Below are 17,661 nucleotides of genomic sequence, written 5' to 3' on the forward strand. Positions count from 1 at the left end.
CGGCTGGAGACACTTTAGTCTCTACTGTCCTCGTGTCCTCGGACCAGCTGGAGACACTTTAGTCTCTACTGTCCTCGTGTCCTCAGACCGGCTGGACACACTTTAGTCTCGACTGTCCTCGTGTCCTCAGACCGGCTGGACACACTTTAGTCTCTACTGTCCTCGTGTCCTTGGACTGGCTGGAGACACTTCAGTCTCTACTGTCATCATGTCCTCGGACATGCTGGACAGTCTCTACTGTCATCGTGTCCTCGGACAGGCTGGAGTCACTTCAGTCTCTACTGTCATCATGTCCTCGGACATGCTGGACAGTCTCTACTGTCCTTGTGTCCTCGGACAGGCTGGAGACACTTTAGTCTCTACTGTCCTCGTGTCCTCAGACCGGCTGGACACACTTTAGTCTCGACTGTCCTCGTGTCCTCAGACCGGCTGGACACACTTTAGTCTCTACTGTCCTCGTGTCCTTGGACTGGCTGGAGACACTTCAGTCTCTACTGTCATCATGTCCTCGGACATGCTGGACAGTCTCTACTGTCATTGTGTCCTCGGACCGGCTGGAGACACTTTAGTCTCTACTGTCCTCATGTCCTCGGACCAGCTGGACAGTCTCTACTGTCCTCGTGTCCTCGGACCAGCTGGACAGTCTCTACTGTCTTCAGACCAGCTTGAGACACTTCAGTCTCCACCGTCCTCATGTCCTTGGACCGGCTGGAGACACTTTAGTCTCTACGTCCTCCTCTCCTCTTCCTCCTCTCTACGTCCTCCTCTCCTCTTCCTCCTCTCCTCTTCCTCCTCTCCTCTTCCTCCTCTCCACTCCACGTCTACCCCGTGAGACATTTTCCAACTTTTTCTTTCTGGGCCTGTTTCTGAATCTCTTTTCTGTGAAGAGACTCTGGTCTGGACCAAACCGGGGATGAGACGGTGTCCCAAGTGGCCAATAAGACCAAGATTCAGACCAAGACCTTGAGGCTGTGGCCTCCAGTCCTTCAGCACTTCCTAGTGAAGATAAACCACTTTGTCAGTTTTGACATTTTCTCACCAAAAGACGTCTGACTGAATCTGGACCGTCGACTCGTGTCCCTCCGGGGGACGTCCTCTTGCAGAGCAACACCTACGTCCACGGTGAGAAACTCCCTGAATCCCAAAGTCGCCCTGCGGCCGACCGACACACGAGAACCTGGATCTTTTATTGGCGCCGACGTCGGAGTGACGTTCGGCCGATACGAAGCGACGGCTCCGCCTCCTGGTCGTCACGGAGACACGAACTCATCAGAATCTCTAATGTTGCTTCTATCTTTGTCCGTTTGTGCTTCAGGACTCTGGTGAGACCAGACCTGCTGTCATCCAGCTTTCACTTTGTCACAAATACCAGCCAATGAGAAGCTTCAGCTTCAGCCAATAGAAGTTAAATTTTTTTTAAACTGTTTTGCCCCCCTTTGGGGAAATTTTGTGGAAATTTATTGGGAAACGGTTCGTCGTTAACGTCCCAAAATCTTAAATACATTCAAACCAATAAATACACCTTAACTTTTGTTAACCCCATGTACCAGGGGTGGGAAACCCGCAGCTCTTTGATTCCTCCACTGCAGCGCTTTGATCCCTCCACTGCAGCTCTTTGGTCCCTCCACTGCAGCGCTTTGATCCCTCCACTGTGGCTCTTTGGTCCCTCCACTGCAGCGCTTTGATCCCTCCACTGCAGCTCTTTGGTCCCTCCACTGCAGCGCTTTGATCCCTCCACTGCAGCTCTTTGGTCCCTCCACTGCAGCGCTTTGATCCCTCCACTGTGGCTCTTTGGTCCCTCCACTGTGGCTCTTTGGTCCCTCCACTGCGGCTCTTTGATCCCTCCACTGCAGCTCTTTGGTCCCTCCACTGCGGCTCCTTGAGCCTCCGTCCCACTGCAGTTCATCCTGGAGGGACGTAAGGAGGCAAGGCCACCCAGAGCGCAGTCCCTACAAAGAGTGGTAAAATGTAGGGTCGTGAACGACGCAGCGATGTGACGTCATTACAACAATAAAGGATGAAGAACGTAGAATAGCAGCTGCAGGTCATGACAGCGGCTCAACTGGTGTCTGAAGCTGGGAGCTTCCTGTACCTTTCACAGTAAAAGCCCACAGTTCCAGGAGGTTCATTACAGACTTGTTGAGAGTGACGGAACATTCTAGTGAATTACACAACAACTACAGGACATTAAAGACACACCATCACACTCATGGCTCTAACAATCCACATCTCCCACATTTATCTTCCATTTTAATAATGTGTAGCGATAAAGGAGCTGAGAGCTGCAATGCATTATGGGAGTTTCTGTTTGTGGTGTTTTAAATGTAATTATTGGGGGTTCTGTTAGGTTTGTAGTGTTGGTAGTAATTGTGTTTTTGTTGCTCAGTTCATGTAGTTTAGTTTATTAGTTGTAAGTTATCAACCAGCAGTGAAGGAGGTTTTGTGTCGTGTCGTACTGGCGTGGTCTTCCTGTGGGACTGTCAAAATAAAATGTGTGTCTCTCTCTGGGTGTTGTGTTCAGTGGGAAACGGGACCAAATGGCTCTTTGAGCGTTAAAGGTTCCCGACCCCTGACATATACCTTTAAGTAAGAAAGTAAAATCAGGCTGTTTTACTGGATTTAGACGAGTTTAACCTCCCTGGATTTAAAAAAAACCAAACAAAAACTGATATATTTCCCCTCCTGGGCCGGAGCTGCTATGAGCAGCCAGACCTGCAGGGGGCAGCGTCACAAGAGGCCTGAACGAGAAAAACACGGAAATTTTTATTGGATTTTTAAATTCAATTATAATAAGTGCTTGTGTCCTTCAGTAGCTAAAGTTTGGAACGACTTGCGACGCGTTGACGTATTAAAATATCAGAACGTCTCAAACGTTAGTTTTTTTTCTTAATCTTATCTCGTGAATTACCGGATCCTTATCTCATAATTATGAGATACGAATCTTGTAATTACAAGATAAGGTGTCCTGAGCCAGTGCAGCGCGCTTCTATACCTTCTTCGGCCTTTCAGTTCCTGAATCATTTCCGTCAATGTTCTTTTTCAAAGGATGCAAATTTAGTTATTTTTCCTTCCAAGCTTTGAGAGCTTGATTTGCTCAAACGCTTTGATGTGTAGGGAAAGAAATACGTATATTAACCATCCGGAACTGATATTCAAAATAATCAAACCACCTTTGTTGTTTGCATCTTTATCAAGTTTTGTTTTAAAGAAATCTAAGTCCTGATGTTTGTTTTAAGTCTCTGCCGGAGCTGATCGAGCGTCTGTCGTCTTTCATCTCAACTGTCTGCATCTCTTCTCATGTGTCTTCAGGCAAAACGTTGAACCTCCATGTTGTTTCCAATAATGCTGACGCAGCTCGTTGTCGGTGTGTGACTGTGTGACTGTGTGACGTGGGAAGGCTGGATGTAAACTGGTCTTGAATCCAGCAAAGCAGATCAAAGTGTTACATAAGAAAAGACCTTTCATCATTGGTGGTTTGCCTCCTTATGACAGTAACTCCCCCTGAATAATGAGAACATACGGCCATGAGAGCGGCTCTTCCAATACCGTCTATAAATATAGAGCGTCGTCGAGGCAGACTCACGCTGACTCGCGCTGACTCACGCCGACTCACGCTGACTCACGCTGGCTTCCTTCCAGATTCAGCGCCGTGACGACACCAAGGCCTCGTTTCCGCTGAGACTTTGCTTCTGGCGTTTCTACGGCAACGTTCAGACAAATGTCTGGAATCCGTGTAGTTTTCACGTCGGGCCACTTGTGGGCGCTGTTGTTCACCTTTGCTAACGGAACGGGATGGAAGGTCGTGTTTTTGTATCTATTAATTCCTTTGTATGTATGTATTTATGTATTTCACCAACGTTTCGCGACTAACTGCTAAAACAAATCACGTTAAATCTTCAGGGAGGGTTTGTTTCCGTTTCCGAATAAATCCCAGAAAAATTGTGAAAACATTTTTTGTGGAAGATCTGTGTTCTACCGAGCGTAGCTCTAGGTACAAGACGCAGAAGACGCTTAAAGACGCTTAAACGTCATCCGATTTATCTGAGACAGTAAGTTGAGTAAAAACTGGTTCTCGTTTACAAAAACGACCTGTTGAAGAGGCGACAAACGACAAAAATGTATAAAGCACAATTAAAGAAACCCCAGAGGACCAAAGTCCTACAAAATAAAAGGAATAAATATGATGCAAAAGTGCACAGTTTCCCACATTTACACATGAAAATAATAGAGACAATATAGTAAAACAAATGCAGTTAAAACAAATTGAAATGGATGAAAAAAAGGAAAAGTAATATGAAAGAAGGAAAGACAGAAAGAGGGCAGCGCTGAAGGCCTGAAGAGAAAAGGTGAATTTTAAGATGTTTTTAAACCAGACGGGGGACGGTCCTGTCATTTCTGCCTGTTTCCATGGCGATGGCATCTGGAGACTGTAAAAGAAGTGACGAACTCGTATGAAGAAGGTACAGATATGTTTTTGATTGTGGAGTATAAAACACATACGAGGAAGAAAACTAAATTTGGAGGCAAAAAAAAAAAAACAACAAAAAATCTTCATGTCCCTCCAGAAAAAGTAAAAAATCAAAGTTGAGATTTTTCAGTCCGTCTGTCATTGTTTGGATGGGAAATCATATTAAATCACTTAATTCTGAATATGTAGGGTTGCTTACTGCTTACGGACATGTGATTTTGTGAAAAGGAAAAAAAGGAAAAAAATCTCCACTTTCGACTTTTTCTGGAATGAATGAAGATTAAAAAAGAATAATAATTTTACCTCCGAAAAAAAAACCTCGACTTTGATTTTCGAGTTTTTCTGAAGTGCTGAAGTTTTTTTTCTTCAAATACTCTCCTGAAAGAAACAAAAAATTTTATTCTCCTCCAGAGGAACAAATTGAAAAAATCTCCACTTTCGACTTTATCTGGAGTTTAAAAAAAAAGAACAAATTTTACCTCCGAAAAAAAAACCTCGACTTTGATCTTCGACTTTTTCTGCAGTGCTGAAGATTTTTTTTTCTTCAAATACTCTTTCTTCTCCTCCAGAGAAAAAAAATGAAAAAAAATCTCCACTTTCAACTTTTTCTGGAGTTTAAAATTTAAAATTTTTTTTTACCTACCCTCGACTTTGATTTTCGACTTTTTCTGAAGTGATGAAAGGTTTTATTTGTTCTTTTCCTCAAATACTCTCCTGTACAAAATAGAGCACATCAACCACAAAAAAAATTTAGCTGAAAAATGTTGAAATCCCTCCGAGGCAGGTTCTCCTGCCTCAGAACGTCGACGTCAGCGACTCGGCAGGTTTCTCAGCATCTGGATTTGACATCTGCTCACCAGCCGCCCGTTCCACGGAGCAGGAATCCAGAACGACGGGGAACCTTTGATCTGGAAATATCAATGGGGGGAAAAAAAACGTGGACCAGGAGGCCAATTAATAAGTTCGAGCCGCTTCACACAGACGTTTGAGGCCGATTCCCACGGGGGAAGAAGCTCCGCCCACATTCCCCAGGTGTCTGTTCCTCACCTCTGATCCCCGCAGGGGGGCGGAGCCTCCGGCTGCTTCAGATCAGATGGAGAGATAACAAACCGACGCTCGGTTCAGGAATGGAAGTGGAATCGATCCTCAGCAAGAAAGACATTTTTTTTTTTTTTAAACAAAAAACAAACTCTGGAGGAGCGTCCTTGCCGGAGGGGAGACGTCTCCGTCTCGCTGGATGTGTTTACTGATGAGCTCCTGCCCTCGGGCGGAGGAAACTCACTGGGGGACGTGAGACGGGCGAGACGCAGGAGGACAGAGGACGTCAAAAGAAAAAAAAAAACCCAAAAAAACCAGCTGGATCTTGACGGAGGACGCCAAAATATCGTTAAGGAAAGAAAAACCAACGAAGACGGAGGAAGCGTGAGGTCACTGTACCTCCTCCGGGCCGGGGCCCGTTTCCATGGCAACGTACGACTGGGCGTCGTCTCGTTGACGGCGGGACACTGCTGAGGAGACGGACAAGAACAGGCGAGTCCCTCGTCCTCGTTTCATAGTGGAGACTCGTCCGGCTCGTCGTCCGGCTCGTCGTCCGTCGCTCTCCGGTTTCACGTTTGTACGGAATCACAGGAGGGCCAAAAGTAAAATACAGTAAATAAAATAAAATATACAAAAGTTCGTCGTGTTCTTTTTCTATCTTTGCTTCCCATGTTTTGTCTTTTCCTTTTACTGGAGGAGTCAAATTAGTAGGGGCAGTGGGCGGGGCTAGTCAGCAGGGGGGAAGTGGGCGGGGCTAATCAGCACGGGGAAGTGGGCGGGGCTCATCAGCAGGCAGGGGGGAGAGGGCGGGGCTAATCAGCACGGGAAGTGAGCGGGGCTAATCATCAGAGTAGTGGGCGGGGCTCATCAGCAGGGGGGAAGTGGGCGGGGCTAATCGGCACGGGGTGAAGTGGGCGGGGCTAATCATCCGAGCAGTGGGCGGGGCTCATCAGCGGGCGGGGCTATTCAGCAGGCGGGGGGAAGTGGGTGGGGCTAATCCGCACGGGCTGTGGGCGGGGCTTCCTGTTCAGGGTGACGAGTCGATACCTGATCACATTTCCTGCCACAAGGTGGCGCGGTTGCATTAAATACGTTTGAAGTGTTTAATTAATTTTTCCTTTTACACATTTCTTATTTCCCGTACAATATTGTAAATACAATTTCTCTGTTTTGGTAAACAAAAGCGTCTATTTTGATTGAGACTCCGCTGGTTCTGTTGGTTTTGGCGTCACGTGGGCGTGGCCAAACCCTCGTCCCGGTATTTATACCGACGAGACGAGAGACGACATTTTAGGACTTGAGAGGACGACAAACACCGGCCGAGTGACGAAGAAGCGTTTCTTCTTCTCCCGAATCGAGACGAGCCAGGACACGCTAGCCCCGGAGCTAGCGTTAGCTTCGGCGGCGAAACGGTCGGAAATAGATCAGCTGTGTGGCGGAAAACCTGCTAAAGCGACCAGGGAAATTAAAGTGTGCAATGTGTTTAAAGTTCCTGCAAGTTTGAATATAACCCAGAATTTTACATTTAAAAAAGCGTCTCTGCACAGTAAAAAATGACGCAGCTCCACTTTAAACCAGAGTTTTCAGACGGTGGTGTGAATAATGTGAAGGTTTCCCGGGGAGGAAAGATTGTTTTAGTTTGTTGTTGTTTTATTTTCCCTCTAAACGGTTGTAGACCGCCGTCCCGCAGCAGATGGTTTCCCCCGACCTCATCAGGATGAGATTACATGACGATGTAGAAACAGGTTTTTTAAGGTTAAATTAAGAATGCAGCACGGTGAAATCAACATTCGGGTCAAATTCACTGTAAAACTGAGTCAAAATGTGTAAATATTCATTTCTGAGGCCCCATTTTTATGAAGCAATAAACAACCGACGTCCTTCAATCTGTAATTGTAATGTATTTACAGAAATACATGAAGTGAAAAGGCACTTTTGCAAATGGATTTGAATTTTTTAATTTTGGCAGCTATTTGCTGCGTCGTCATTTTCTTTTTCATGAGAATTAAGTCACAGAATAATGAGTCTTACTGAAGCGCGTTGCTTTCACATGAAACAATAAACATTTACTCTGTTTTTCTGAATTAATGGCATAATTATCTCGGATTTATGAGGTGAAATTAATTAGACAAAAAAGATTGACTGTTTTTCTGAATTTATGAGATTTTCAGAGGTTTTTTTTCAGAAAATATCTGATAAATTCAGAAAAACAGCCGATTTCTTTTTAATGGTATATTTTGTCTCATGATTCTGAGCAAATTGTCATTAATTCAGAAAAACTGCAAATTTTTTAATGGTATATTCAATCTCATAATTCTGAGAAAATTGTCATTAATTCAGAAAAACAGCTGATTTTTTTAAAATGGTGTCTTTTTTCTCATAATTCTGAGATCAATATGTCATTAATTCAGAAAAACAGCTGATTTTTTTAATGGTCTATTTGATCTCATAATTCTGAGATCAATATGTCATTAATTCAGAAAAACAGCTGATTTTTTTTAATGGTCTATTTGATCTAATAATGCTGACATAATTATGTCATTAATTCAGAAAAACTGCTTATTTTTAATGTTATATTTTATATCATAATTCTGAGATAATTATGTGTTTAATCCAGAAAAACTGCAAATTTTTAATGGTATATTTTATCTCGTAATTCTGAGATAATTATGTCATAAATTCAGAAAAACAGCCGATTTTTTTTAATGGTATATTTTATCTCGTAATTCTGAAATAATTATGCCATTAATTCAGAAAACAGTCTATTAAAATTTTTTCATGTTGATGCAATACGCTTCCCTACAGTCCCGTCGTTTTGATGACTGATTATTAATTCTTAATTATGCGTCAAAAAAATGCAGTTTTAATCTGAAAGTGAAAAAGCATTTCTGTCGATGCATTTCAAATAGATGTTTGAGGCACGTTGGGCACACGGAGGGCGGCGAGGGAAAAAGAAGAATCGTCTCTATTAATGCAGACAAAAAAGAAAAACCTGTTTGTTTGATAAGAAGAGAAAAAAAAGCCCACATCAGTTTACGAAACACGAAACGAGAGTGTTGATCTGGACGTTCTTCCAATTCTGCCCCAATTCAATTCCCAAAACAATCCATTCTGTATTAATTCCTCCTCCAGACGCCGTTTCTCTGCCGGTAGATTCTAACGTGCGTCGTCGCCGTCGTCGTCCATTTGACGCCGTTTAGCGCATTAGCACGTTAGCGCTAACCATCTCTCCCAGCCGGAGAAATTGGGAGTCCTTCCCTCCCGAACACGTCTCGTCTTAAAACAAATAACGTCAATCTGTGGAGCCGGACATTGTTTTCTGTACGAGAAGGACGTGGCGGAGCGGCGCTCGTCCAGCCGGTCTCTGGTTCGATTCCGTGTGCCGCCTCTTCCCACAGTCCGGAGACGTGTCATGCTAGTCGCTGGGTCACGTCGTGGTCGAGGGACCATGAGAACAACGGTTCCTCCAGAGCGTCACGACACTGGTCAAAGTGTTTTTCAGTGTAAAAGACCCTCGAGTGGCTCTACTGAGAACAGGCTGTTTGTGAGTGCAGGTCTTCCCGGTGTTTCAGACGAAGTGGTTTCCCTGTTAACTGGTGACCCTTTAGCTTCCCTCGCTGCCGATAACAAGACGTTAAGAATCCGCAGTAACGCAGTTTAACAACCTTTACATTGGCGTCGTCACACTTTGCGAGTCTTATTTCAACGTCGGCTGTCAGCAGCAGCAAGGGAAGCTAAAGGGTCACCAGTTAACAGGGGAACCAGTTAATCCGAAGCACCGGTACAAAGCACGCTGGATTTAGCGCTACGACTCGTATGAACGCCGTCGTTCACCCAGAATGTGACCCGGAAGGAGAAGCTGCTGAAGACGGAGAGTTAAAAATACTGCGTCTGAATATTTTACTTAGCTCGGTCGTACGTGCTACTAGCTAGTCGCTAACGCTGGCTCCTGCTAATTGCTACGTTTGCTAGCAAGTAGCTCCTGATGACTGTTGAAGTTTTTCATATTAAACTGACTTTATTCCATTTTTTTCCAACGAGGCAGAGCTCCACCAGCGGAGGGCGCGGTTGGTTCCCCTCGTGATGTCATGAAGGGGAAAATCTCTGAGTCGCCTGTTTGAAGCACACGTTCGCTAAAAACGAGGGGTTTTTTTTGAGGGAGACGACAGACTTTCTTCACTTCTGCCGCCTCGTACACAGATGATGTCAGAACACCAGCGGAAGGTCAGTTTTGTAGAATATTGGACCTTTGATGTGTCACATGACACATCAAAGCGTGCTTCAGTTGATTGGTTGCCAGGAGACAGTCAGACCAAATTTGATATATATATATATATATTTCAGCTAAAATTAAGCGTAAACCAGTGAATTAAACCAGTTTAAAGGAGTAAAAGTGATAATTTTCTTGAATGTTTATGGAATTAAAACTGTCTTTGTGGACGTTAGTCACCATAAATGGTTTAGTCGTTTAGTGTAGATCATCAGTTGGTCCTCATCTCACTGAAAACCCTTCCTCCTCCTCCTCCTCCTCCTCCTCCTCCTCCTCCTCCTCTTCCTCTTCCTCGCCTCTCACATCTGGCCTGAAGCCCCCCAGCTGGTGACACAATGGTTCAGCCAATTACCTCCTGGAAAAAAACCTTTCAGGTTCCGTTAGCGTAGCCTCCCAGATGGCGGCGGCGGCGGCGGCGACACCTGGCAGCGACGACCCACAGACTCTCTGAAAGCTTTTCCAGGCTGGTCTTCACAGACCGGCGGCTCGTGTTCCAGGTCGGCAGGTCGTTTCATCAAGGCCTGGCGGCTTCCTGGTGCAACGTGGGAGGAGCGGGACGCCGCCGCACCGGGGGGGGGGGGGGGTTCGTCACTCGGCTGCAGTGGTAGAAAGTCACATTGTCATTATTTAATTGAAATGTATTTTATTGTATTTAATCTTATCTTATCTTATCTTATCTTATCTTATCTTATCTTATCTTATCTTATCTTATCTTGATTTGATTTATTTATTTTAATTTAATTTTTAGATTTTTTAATTTAATTTAATTTAATTAAATTAAATTTTACAGATTCTCTCAGGAACCTGTCGATTCTTTTCCTGGATAGAAAGACTGTATAAAGAACGATTTACACACAACGAGGTGGGAAAGTGGAGTTTCTCTTCACCTCCACTCTGTCAACATTTACATTATTATCAACATTTACATTATTGTCAATATTTATATTATTACACATATTTACATTATTGTCAATATTTACGTTGTCAACATTTACATTATTGTCAACATTTACATTATTATGAACATTTACATTATTATCAATATTTACATTATTGTCAATATTTACATTGTCAACATTTACATTATTATCAATATTTACATTATTATGAACATTTACATTATTATATTCAATATTTCTGTTTGATTTTGAGACAAACTTGATTTTTCTCAAGAACCTTGACTTTTGAATTTTGTCTCTTATGCATGAGGCTTCTAGAGCTCTGAACTGAACACTAGACCCCCCTTCCCCCCCCCCCCCCCCCCCCTCCCCCCAGGGTCCCAGCTGGGCTCAGCGGGGCGAGATGGAGATCAGCCAGTGGAGCTCCAGTGTTTGTGACGCCGCCATGTTTCACGCTAAAGTGACGGCGAGCGGCGGAGGGACGTCGCTTCACAGGTGAACGGATGAACCGGAGGATGTGGGGGGGGGGTGGGGGGGGCCTGGGGGGGGTGGGGGGGGTGCAGAGTTCCTCAGGTGCAGAGCCGCCGTGACGCCGTCGGCCGGAGGATGAACACTGAAGCTCGTCTCGCCTGAATCACCTGAAACCTTCAGGGAGGATTCGTCCTCGTCCAGAGAATCAGAGACATTTTATTCTGAAAAAACCCCCAAAAAACTGTTAAAAAGTGGAGGAGAGAGGCTCGTCCTGGAGGAGATCAGCCTCTGTTGCCATGGAGACGTTTGCTTTTGCTCATTTTATATTTAATTTTTTTTTTAATTACTTCCTTTTTTTTCTTTTTTTTGTCCTCTGCGGTTTTTATATACATTTTATATACATTTTATATACATTTTTATCTTTTGTTTTGCGTTTTGTTTTTATTTATTTTCCTTCTCTCTTTTTTTATTCAGTTTGTTCTCTGTTGTTTTAAAAAATATCTCGATTCTACATCTCGATTTTAATTAATCAGGTTTTAATCTCTCTGTCCTTCAACCATCATCCATCCTTCATCCATCCATCATCCATCATCCATCCATCCATCATCCATCCTCCATTTATCCATCCACCATCCATCATCCATCCATCATCCATCCATCATCCATCCATCATCCATCCATCCTTCATCCATCTATCCATCCATCCATCCTTCATCCATCCTCCATTTATCCATCCACCATCCATCCATCCATCATCCATCCACCATCCATCCATCATCCATCCTTCATCCATCTATCCATCTATCCAACTATCCATCCATCCATCCTTCATCCATCCTCCATTTATCCATCCACCATCCATCCATCCATCCATCCATCCATCCTTCCTTCATCCATCCACCATTCATCCATCCATCATCCTTCATCCATCTATCCATCTATCCATCCATCCATCATCCATCCATCATCCATCCATCCTTCATCCATCTATCCATCCATCCATCCTTCATCCATCCTCCATTTATCCATCCTTCATCCATCTATCCATCCATCCATCCTTCATCCATCCTCCATTTATCCATCCACCATCCATCCATCCATCATCCATCCACCATCCATCCATCATCCTTCATCCTTCATCCATCTATCCAACTATCCATCCATCCATCCTTCATCCATCCTCCATTTATCCATCCACCATCCATCCATCCATCCTTCCTTCATCCATCCACCATTCATCCATCCACCATTCATCCATCCATCATCCTTCATCCATCTATCCATCTATCCATCTATCCATCCATCTATCCATCTGTCATCCATCCATCATCCATCCATCCTTCATCCATCCTTCATCCATCCTCCATTTATCCACCGTCCATCCATCCATAAATCATAGTCATATAAATGTGGCCTGAATTGAATCATAACTTCTATTTCAGCTCATTACAATATAACGATTATAAATAAATCAGTCTATTATATAAATCTGTTCACTTTTCTTAACAAAGACATTTTAAATTCTGTTCTTCGAATCACGACTTCAGATAAACTCTCGAAGCTGCAGCCTCATCTTGTTCTCCTGTCACTTCATATAACTGCAGCCCCCTTTTTTTTTTTTTTTAATCCTGCCGAGTTTTACCTCCCACAGCTCGTGACTGCCCTCTAGTGGACTCACACAACACCTGCCGGCTCAGGTCTGTCCCTCGCTTGAGCTTGACCGTGAGTTTAGTATGTAATACCTGAGCTCTGACACTAGAGGGAGCCATTCCATTATTAACCATGGGGACAGTAGTTAGTGTGTAATACCTAAACTCTGACACTAGAGGGAGCCATTCCATTATTAACCATGGGGACAGTAGTTAGTATGTAATACCTAAACTCTGACACTAGAGGGAGCCATTCCATTATTAACCATGGGGACAGTAGTTAGTATGTAATACCTAAACTCTGACACTAGAGGGAGCCATTCCATTATTAACCATGGGGACAGTAGTTAGTGTGTAATACCTAAACTCTGACACTAGAGGGAGCCATTCCATTATTAACCATGGGGACTGTAGTTAGTGTGTAATACCTAAGTTCCGACACTAGAGGGAGCCATTCCATTATTAACCGTTGGAACAGTGACCTCTGAGTAAAAGGAGATATAAAAGACATTCTGGTCATTTTCTACCCAATATAATATACACTATGTGCTGCTTTTCCATCTATCTATCTATCTATCTATCTACAGATACTTGTATTCTATTCTATGCTATGCTACAAAGGAACAATTTAATAATAGATAGATAGATAGATAGATAGATAATTACTTTATTCATCCCCGAAGGGAAATTGTTCTGTTGCAGCAATCTGGTACATACGAATATTATAAAATACAGTAGAATAGTAATACAAGTAAAAAATAAAAATATGTAAATATCTCTCTGTATAAGACATAAAGTAAAACACAGAACGGAACATGGGCACTTAGAAATAAGCACGAGATAAAAGCAAGATAAATAAATACATAGCAAGTTGTATGACGTTTGCACGTTCTGTGTGTGTGTGTGTGTGTGTGTGGGGGGGGGGGGGGGGGGGGGAATTGCCCCTGGGGGTAAGTGTGTTTGTTTTTCCAGTGACGGACCGTCAACCTGTCCAGCGTCTCCTCGTGTTGCAGTAGCGGCAGTCAGCCGCGTGGGGGCGACGCGGCCTCCTTCCTCCTCCACAGCCGCCGTCGGCTCGCGCTCTGCCTACGTCATCACTGGAATTGACCCGAGCGAGCAGCGCATCCTCCACGCGCCGCCGCGAGAGGCTCAACCTCAAGCGGTAGAAGAAGCACCGGGACGCCCGAGCGCCTCCACCTCCTTTCCCCCCGAGCACCGGACGCCTGTCGCCGCCGCCGGTCCGCCGCTGTCCCCCGCTGTCCCCCGCTGTCCCCGGTATGAGAGAACCGGAGCGGAGGAGCTGACGTCAAGGCTGAGAGAGAGAGAGAGCGCATCCCCGGGGTAAGCTAGCTGGGGGGGACCGGGAGACGCACCGCCGGCTCCGGCGGCTGCTGCCCTCCGACACCGAGCCTCCGGGGAACCGGGACGCGGGAAGCGGGGCTTTTTTTTTACCGGGGTTGTTGTTAGCCGCTGTGCTAACTGATCCCGGAGCTGTGTGGAGGAGCTAACGGCTCGTAGCTGCTGTCTGGGGGGGGGGCTGGTCCGGGGGTAAGACGTCTGGTCCGGGGGGCATAGTGGGAGTCCCAGGGTGGCAGTAGGAGAGTCCAGGGGCAGTTAAAGAGTTGGAGAGTCCAGGGGGCAATAGGAGAGTCCAGGGGCAGTTAGACAGTCCAGGGTGGCAGTTAGAGAATTAGAGAGTCCAGGGGGCAGTTAGAGAGTCCAGGGGGCAGTAACGTAGTGCTTCAACACCTCCTATAATGACAGTAATAATTCTTTAATGTGTTTTTCACAAATCAATGAAGTGAATTCTCAGTTTGATTTACTTCCATCCACACGTTTCTTTAACATATTTATATATTTATATATATTTATTAATATATTTCTTTCCTCCTGCGTCAGTGACTCACGTTTCCAACAGAACCCGTTGACAAAGTGTAAAGAATCACAGCCTCCCGTCGACAACTTGTTCCACGTCTTGTTTCAGAAACGATGTGGTTTCACTGAAACCGTCAGTTTCTCTCTTCTGTTCCTCACGTCTGGTTAGAACACAGGAACCCAAACTTCAGACTTTCATCTGCAGCAGAACGGTTCCTGTTGTTCTCCGTTGTTTTCCTGCTTCGCCAAATTAATGTTTCACATTTTATTTCACGACCTGCGTCATGAAAATACTACAAATCTGTAATCATCACATACTGGACGTACTTTTTAACTTTACGTGACGCTTGAAGCAAAAACGTGTCGTTTTTTTTGGTTCCGGGGATGTTTTTTTTTTGCATTTTGAAAAACGACACTGAAAATGACGTAGTGACAGTGTTTGACCACTAGTGGGGGCTGTTTTGTTTTGTTTGCCGACACTCGGAGACCAATTGGACGTGAGCAGTAGGAGAACGTAGGAGAACGTAGGAGAACGTAGGAGAACGTAGGACGGTGGAGTGGACAGGCGACCGAGTTGGATTGTCGTTACGGTGACTGTCAAAATAAAAGCCCCGCGGAGGCCGCCATGTTTGTTTACGGTCCGTCGTAACGGGCAGCCATTTGGGAAAAGTTCCCGTCTCGTTACTCTTGAGCGCCGTTGTCGTGGAAACGGATGCCCAGAATTCCCTCGTGTTCGCTTGAAACGGTTGCCGTGGAAACGAGGCCACAGTTCTGGAAGTAGAGTCGAGTAGAGAGCTTTATTTATTCCTCCCCGGGAGGAAACAAACTTACAACAGCTCAAGGTAAAAAGGTGCAGAACTTATAAAATGAAGGAATTAAAATATGTAAACATATGTAAAATATCCAACAAGAGCAAAAAGAGCACAAAAATAGAATATGTAAATAAATAAATAAAGCAATCCAGTAAAAAAGACGGTCGGAGGTCAGTCAGTCATTATGGGAAAAATCATAATCATAATTATTTTGGGAAACATTGAAATCAGAGTTTTTTTTTACAGGATTATGTGTTTGAATTTTGAAAAAAAAAAAAAAAACTTCTGTTAAATTTGTAAAAATTTCGTATAATGTAGTAAAAAATAAACTGCTGAACTCAATCGTTTGAAAACAAGAAGTAAATCACTTTAGACGCTAATATAAACTCCAGTGATGATTCTGTGTCGGTACTTTGGCCTCCAGTGAGAAACTCGCTTCTCTAAAACACCTTTTCTACGTCACTTCGTTCACCTCGAGTCGTCAAGTTTCACCGTCTGGAGACACTTTTCATGGACGCAGCTTCTCCTGTCGTATAGAAACTTGTTTCTGTCGTAACAACAAAGTGAATATTGATATGATATGAAAGCAGCGACACGGTGACCCACTGGAGGCTCCAGTCAGAGCTTTTATTGTGGCGAGAACAGGGGCCTTCACCTTTATCTGGTGTCCTCGACGTGTCCTCGGTTCGTCTCTCGTCCTGCTGATTGACGTCGATAATAAAGAAACTTCAGGTTCACAAACATTCCGACTGCGCTTTAGCAAATCGTCCTCATCAAAGTGGAATCTTTCTTTCTTTCTGTTTTTTTACACTTGGATGATTGTCTTGATGTGATGAAGCGTCTCATTACACAGATTTGTGTGACGCTCCAGTACAACCCACGCTCTTAATCTCTTAATCTGCTCAAGTTCTCATGAAATAAGAAGAATTGTGGCGTTGCTCCGAGACTGAAGGCAGAAAAAAACCACACTTTTAATCTTACTTTCAGCAATGTGTCCTACAATTGTGTGTATGTATATATATATATATATAATTTTGCTTTGAAATGTACAGGACGAAAGTGAGTGTGTGTTTCACTTGTAGGGTTTTACTTAACATAACTAATCAACATAACAATAATAATAATAATAATAACAATAAAGGAGAGAAAGGGGAAATGAAAAATAAATACATTGAGAAAGAAAAACAATAATGCAGTTTGAATCTTTGGTACAGAGAAGAATTTCTTAGTTCCTGCTGGTTGATGGTTGAGCGAGGGTCTGGCTGGTTTCCTCTGTGGCTCCGCCTCCATGACCTCTAAGCCGGCCTCCGTGACCTCTAAGCCGGCCTCCGTGACCTCTGTCGGCCTCCCTGACCTCTGTTGTCCTCCATGACCTCTGTCGGCCTCCCTGACCTCTGTCGTCCTCCCTGACCTCTGTCGGCCTCCCTGACCTCTGTTGTCCTCCCTGACCTCTGTTGTCCTCCCTGACCTCTGTCGGCCTCCCTGACCTCTAAGCCGGCCTCCGTGACCTCTAAGCCGGCCTCCGTGACCTCTAAGCCGGCCTCCCTGACCTCTGTTGTCCTCCCTGACCTCTGTTGTCCTCCCTGACCTCTGTTGTCCTCCCTGACCTCTGTTGTCCTCCATGACCTCTGTCGGCCTCCCTGACCTCTAAGCCGGCCTCCATGACCTCTAAGCCGGCCTCCCTGACCTCTAAGCCGGCCTCCCTGACCTCTGTCGGCCTCCATGACCTCTAAGCCGGCCTCCATGACCTCTAAGCCGGCCTCCATGACCTCTAAGCCGGCCTCCATGACCTCTAAGCCAGCCTCCATGACCTCTAAGCCGGCCTCCATGACCTCTAAGCCAGCCTCCATGACCTCTAAGCCAGCCTCCATGACCTCTAAGCCAGCCTCCATGACCTCTAAGCCAGCCTCCATGACCTCTAAGCCGGCCTCCATGACCTCTAAGCCGGCCCCGGGGTCAGACTGAGCCACAGGTCCGACTCACCCTGTGATTTCCTCGCCGCTCGGCCGGGTTGAGCGGCGACGCTCACAAAGCGCCGGCTTCATCATCCTCATCCTCCTCATCATCTTCATCATCCTCTCATCTAATGAGGGTTCTGGAGCAGGATGACGAGGGGAGGCAGTGGTCACTGGTCTGGAAGGTGGATGAGGTGATGTGGTTCCTCACCTGGCCTCTGCTC

General features: G+C 45.0%; 1 protein-coding gene across 1 annotated transcript in view; it reads left to right on the forward strand.

Moving 5' to 3' along the window:
• The first annotated feature begins 13,925 nt into the window (after positions 1–13,925).
• slc39a14 (solute carrier family 39 member 14) overlaps positions 13,926–17,661 on the forward strand; it is a 32,489-nt gene continuing 28,753 nt past the window's right edge. Inside the window, exon 1 of the mRNA XM_080499617.1 lies at positions 13,926–14,136. The gene's annotated coding sequence lies outside the window, so the exon portion shown is untranslated. The remainder of the gene's footprint in view (positions 14,137–17,661) is intronic.

Source organism: Blennius ocellaris, assembly GCF_963422515.1.
Source record: "Blennius ocellaris genome assembly, chromosome: 7".
NCBI classification, from domain to species: domain Eukaryota; kingdom Metazoa; phylum Chordata; class Actinopteri; order Blenniiformes; family Blenniidae; genus Blennius; species Blennius ocellaris.